The sequence below is a fragment of the Xenopus laevis genome, chromosome 2L (genome assembly GCF_017654675.1).
Source record: "Xenopus laevis strain J_2021 chromosome 2L, Xenopus_laevis_v10.1, whole genome shotgun sequence".
Classification (NCBI taxonomy): domain Eukaryota; kingdom Metazoa; phylum Chordata; class Amphibia; order Anura; family Pipidae; genus Xenopus; species Xenopus laevis.
This window is the reverse complement of record NC_054373.1, coordinates 150,266,066-150,272,203: the sequence shown is the minus strand read 5'-3', so window position 1 is coordinate 150,272,203 and position 6,138 is coordinate 150,266,066.

Here is a 6,138-nt window from a genome sequence, read left to right as displayed (position 1 = left end):
AGAGGAGTTATTTACACATGAGTTTCTTGAACTGAGTGATGCGCAACCATTATTGGCAGAAGAAGATGAAGGAGATGAGGACGTTACACCAGATATAATTCTGGCAGACAACACAACAGAGATGGACATAATGAGTGATGAGGAGGTCCCCGCTGCTGCTTCCTTCTGTGAGCTGTTAGAAGAAATTGATGCATCTGAGGAGAATGATGATGAGGAGATTGATGTTTTGTGGGTGCCCAGTAGAAGAGAGCAAGAGGAGGATAGTTCAGATGGAGAGACGGAGAGTCAGAAAGGCAGGAGGAGAATAAGACTTAGAAGAAGCAGGGAGGACAGCTCGCAGGGAACAGTAGGGCAACAACATGTATCGGCACCTGTGGTCAGCCGGCCAACGCACCCGCCATTGCCGCCAACTTCTACTGTTACCGCCAGATTGCCAGCTTCAAAAAGCTCAGCAGTGTGGGATTTTTTTAATGTGTGTGCCTCTGACAAAAGCATTGTAATTTGCAATGAGTGCAGTCAGAAACTGAGTCTTGGGAAGCCCAACACCCACATAGGTACAACTTCTATGCGAAGGCACATGAACGGCAAGCACAAAGCACTATGGGAGCAACACCTCAAAGGCAGCAGACAAACTAAAAGCCACCCTCCTTCTGGTCCAGCATCTTACTGCTCTACCTCTGCTGTCCTTGACCCGTCTGAACCACCCTCCACTCCGCCTTCCACCTTGACCACCAGTTCCCAGTCATCTGCACCCAGCCAAGTTTCTGTGAGGGCCATGTTTGAGCGTAAGAAGCTAATGTCTGCGAGTCACCCCCTTGCCCGGCGTCTGACAGCTGGCTTGTCTGCACTCTTAGCCCGCCAGCTTTTACCATACCAGCTGGTGGACTCTGAGGCCTTCCGCAAATTTGTAGCAATTGGGACACCGCAGTGGAAGGTACCCAGCCGCAATTTTTTCTCCAAGAAGGGAATACCACACCTGTACCACCATGTGCAGAGCCAAGTCACCGCATCTCTGTCACTTAGTGTTGGGGCAAAGGTCCATATGACTACTGACGCATGGTCCTCCAAGCATGGTCAGGGCAGGTATGTCACCTACACTGCCCACTGGGTGAACTTGCTTATGGCTGGGAAGCAGGGAATGCGTGGCTCAACAACAACAGTGGAGTTGGTGTCACCGCCACGGATTGCACGCGGTTCTGCCACCACCTCTACTCCTCCTTCGCTCTCTACCTCGTCTTCTTCCTCTGCTTCCTCCTCCTCTGCTGCTGGGTCCTCCTCCTCCACACCTGTGCACCCCCAGCTCCCCCTAGGCTGTTCGACGTGCCAGGTACGCCGTTGTCATGCTGTCTTGGGGATGACGTGCCTGGAAAGCAGAAACCATACCGGATCTGTACTCCTGTCATCTCTGCAGTCACAGGCCGATCGGTGGCTGACCCCACACCAACTGAAGATCGGAAAAGTGGTGTGTGACAACGGAAGCAATCTGTTGGCAGCACTGAGACTGGGCAATTTAACACATGTGCCCTGCATGGCACATGTTCTGAATTTAATAGTCCAACGTTTTGTCTCGAAGTACCCAGGATTCCAGGACATTCTCAGGCAGTCCAGGAAGGTGTCGGCCCATTTCAGACGTTCCTACACAGCCATGGCACGCCTTGCTGACATTCTGCAGCGGTACAACATGCCAGTCAGGCGTTTAATTTGCGACAGCCAGACTCGCTGGAATTCAACGCTCCTCATGTTTGAACGTCTGCTGCAACAACAAAGAGCCGTCAATGAATACCTGTTTGAACTGGGTGGTAGGACTGGATCTGCAGAGCTGGGGATTTTTTTCCCCCGTTACTGGGTGCTTATGCGCGATGCCTGCAGGCTCATGCGCCCTTTTGAAGAGGTTACAAACATGGTCAGTCGCACCGAAGGCACCATCAGCGACCTAATACCCTTTGCTTTCTTCCTGGAGCGTGCCGTGCGACGAGTGACAGATGAGGCTGTAGACTAGCGTGACGAGGAGCAGGAAGCGCACGATTTCTGGTCGGAATCACCAGAACGAGCCCAGGCACCTGCTGCAACGCAGGGAGAGGTGTCAGAAGTGGAGTCAGAGGAGGAAGGTGGCTTTGTGGAGGAGGAGGACCAACAGGAGCAGGCTTCCCAGGGGGCTTGTGGTGACCTTTTGGGGACCCCTGGTCTTGTACGTGGCTGGGGGAGGAGACCGTGGATGATATAGTCCTTGATAACGAGGAAGCGGAGATGGATACCTCTGCATCCAACCTTGTGAGAATGGGGTCTTTCATGCTGTCATGCTTGTTGAAGGACCCCCGTATCAAGAGGCTTAAGGAGAAGGACCTGTACTGGGTCGCAACGCTACTAGACCCTCGGTACAAGCATAAAGTGGCAGAAATGTTACCAACGTACCACAAGTCGGAAAGGATGCTGCATTTACAAACCAGCCTGCAAAACATGTTGTACAATGCTTTTAAGGGTGATATCACTTCAGGAACTCATCAACATTCCAGGGGCAGAGGTGCCAGTAATCCTGCCACGAGCGCACCTGCAAGGACAATGCACTTTGGCCACTCTGTAACATCAGACATGCAAAGGTTTTTCAGTCCAAGGCAGCGCCAGAACCCTTCTGGTTCCACCCTCAAAGAACGCCTCGACCAGCAGGTAGCGGACTACCTGGCATTAACTGCAGATATCGACACTCTGAGGAGCGATGAACCCCTGGACTACTGGGTGCGCAGGCTTGATCTGTGGCCAGAGCTGTCACAATTTGCCATGAACCTCTTGTCTTGCCCCGCCTCAAGTGTCCTCTCAGAAAGGACCTTCAGTGCAGCAGGAGGGATTGTAACTGAGAAGAGAACTCGCCTAGGTCACAAAAGTGTGGATTACCTGACCTTTATTAAAATGAACGAGGCATGGATCTCGGAGGGTTACTGCACGCCGGAAGACTTGTTCTGACTCCCCATGCAGCTGTCCTTCTCTGCACGCCGCATGACTCCATGCACAGCTGTCCTTTAGCGTCCTCCTCCCTCCGCCACCGTTACAAACTAGGGTGCAAACCCTACTGGTTTCATTTTAATCAAAACTTTTTGGACAGGTAAATCCTGAGTTTTTCTGGCCTCTGTGCTTCAGTGGCTGCAACCAAAAAAATTCATATTTTCAGCATTTATATGGCATATTTTTTCTGGCCTCTGTGCTTCAGTGGCTGCGACAAAAAAAAATTCATATTTTCAGCATTTATATGGCATATTTTTTCTGGCCTCTGTGCTTCAGTGGCTGCGACAAAAAAAAATTCATATTTTCAGCATTTATATGGCATATTTTTTCTGGCCTCTGTGCTTCAGTGGCTGCGACAAAAAAAAATTCATATTTTCAGCATTTATATGGCATATACTTTCTGGCCTCTGTGCTTCAGTGGCTGCGACAAAAAAAAATTCATATTTTCAGCATTTATATGGCATATTTTTTCTGGCCTCTGTGCTTCAGTGGCTGCAACAAAAAAATTCATATTTTCAGCATTTATATGGCATATTTTTTCTGGCCTCTGTGCTTCAGTGGCTGCGACAAAAAAAAATCATATTTTCAGCATTTATATGGCATATATTTTCTGGCCTCTGTGCTTCAGTGGCTGCGACAAAAAAAAATTCATATTTTCAGCATTTATATGGCATATTTTTTCTGGCCTCTGTGCTTCAGTGGCTGCAACAAAAAAATTCATATTTTCAGCATTTATATGGCATATTTTTTCTGGCCTCTGTGCTTCAGTGGCTGCGACAAAAAAAATTCATATTTTCAGCATTTATATGGCATATTTTTTCTGGCCTCTGTGCTTCAGTGGCTGCGACAAATTTTTTTTTATATTTTTAGCATTCATATGGCATATGCGTTTTTTTGCGTTGCAGTAAGGGCCGCGTTTTGTCTTTGCGTGTGAACAGGCTGTAACCTTTACACGACTTGATTGGCATGTAGACGCCGGACGTTTTAAAGCAGTTTATTACACAAGTTTAGAAATGTAGTGTGATTTCTGCCCTTTACAGCACAAAACGCAGCGCTGTGTCAACAATGTATTTTTCAGATACATTTTTGCCCTTGATCCCCCTCTGGCATGCCACTGTCCAGGTCGTTGCACCCTTTAAACAACTTTAAAATCATTTTTCTGGCCAGAAATGTCTTTTCTAGCTTTTAAAATTCGCCTTCCCATTGAAGTCTATGGGGTTCGCGACGTTCGAATTTTTGACGCAAGTTCGTGAATATGTTCGCGAACATTTTTTCCGCCGTTCGCTACATCCCTACTGTTCGGTTTTGACCCGAACAGTTCAGCTTTTGTTCGGCCTTCTCAGGTCTCAATTTTCTATTCAATTTTCAGCCTTATGAAACTCGAACAATAATCTGGCCAATAGGGCAGGACTACACGGCCGATTCTCCCATGATCCGACCCGCTGTGCAAAATCGCAGGCGTCACGTCGGATGTGACGGAAATAAGGTAAGCAATTTAATTGTCGCATCGTGTCGCCGCATTGTACCGTCACGACTGTAGGATGCAGACGCTGCACGCTGCGTCTGTATCCAAAACTCGTGTTGCATCGCATCAACAATGCAACACGATCCAACACTGCCATTACTTACCTTGTTTCCGATGCATCCGACGTGACGCCTACGATTTTGCACAGTGCATCGGATTGCAGCGTAATCGGCCATGTAGTCCTGCCCTAACAAGAAAAAAATTTATATACTAAGATACCTCAACATGGCTTAGTTACTATCAAACTGCAGTTAATTTCTTATTATTACAGATACAAAAAAAAGCAAAAAGTAAATCAATCAAAAATAAGAATTCTTTTCTAAATTAGCATTGCTGTATTTCAGAGTTTTCTGGATAACTGATTTCTGTATAATTGATCTTATACCTGTAATTAAAGGATTGGGCTTACTCTCCAAGCAGAATATAGCTAGAGATAGGGTTGCCACCTGTATGATTTTAAACTGGGCATCAACACATTGCGAAAATTGGATAGAAATCCAGCCAGTTGCATCTAAGTGATGCAATAGCCTCGTCCAAGTGTCATAACTCCACCACCATCATTGTGCCCACATCTGATGTCATCATGCCTGTTCCTACATCACTGTCCCACCCCCAATGCAATATGCCACACCCCCCATGTTCAGGTTCAGCCATCAGCAAAGGTGGCAACCCTAGTTCTTCCTGTGTTTGTATGGGTTTCTCTGGGTGCTCTGCTTTCCCCCCACACTAGAAACACACAGGCAGGTTAACTGGCTCCTAATTGACTGTGCTGCTGTGTGTGTATGTGATAGTATTGTAAGCTCCACTGGGGCAGTCAATGCATATGTGTCAGCACTATATATGAAATAAGCAGAGTCAGGAAGAGGTCTTGTTCCACCTGCAATATTGCCTTTTGGGAAGAAGCATAACAATCTGTTTTTTTTTTTTGTTTTTTTTTTGCTCCGTTAATTCACAACTACCACCTACTTTATAACAGGTTCTATTTATTTAGGTTCTACTTTATTACAGGTTCTGTTTCTCCTGGGGGGGGGGGGGGCAAAGCTATTAGAAAGCTTACTGCAAACATAATAGAGAGAAGGAAGACCCATCAGAATTAAAATTAAACTGCAAATGTTTTTTACTACTTATATAACTTAAAAGGTATTTACGCAAGGTTGGTACACTGAGCCCTATTAATTTTTGCACAAAGGATGTGTAAGAATGTAATATGTGTAATGCACATACAGTGATGTAAACCACACTGCCAAAGATTAATACTAGTAAAGAAATATACTAATGAATGATGAAGCACCCAATGGCACGAAACGCGTCAGGAGGGAGTGGCTGACACAAGGCATGCAGACAGGGGGGGGGAGACACTGCCATGTGGTCTGTTATGCATGAACATTTGTATAATGATTATGTCTTTTTAACATGTTGATTTATTTTGGTGAATTTGCACAAATAGATGTTTGATGTGAGGTTCTGTGCATGTTTCTATTTTTGAGTGTAGAAATATTTGGACCCATGCACAGTGCTCATCAACAGGGCCGTTTCAGGCTGTTATGCCGCCTGAGGCGACGTTCGAAATGCTGCCCTCCTGTCGCGAATCGCTAGTGCAGAGAATGAAATTGCAC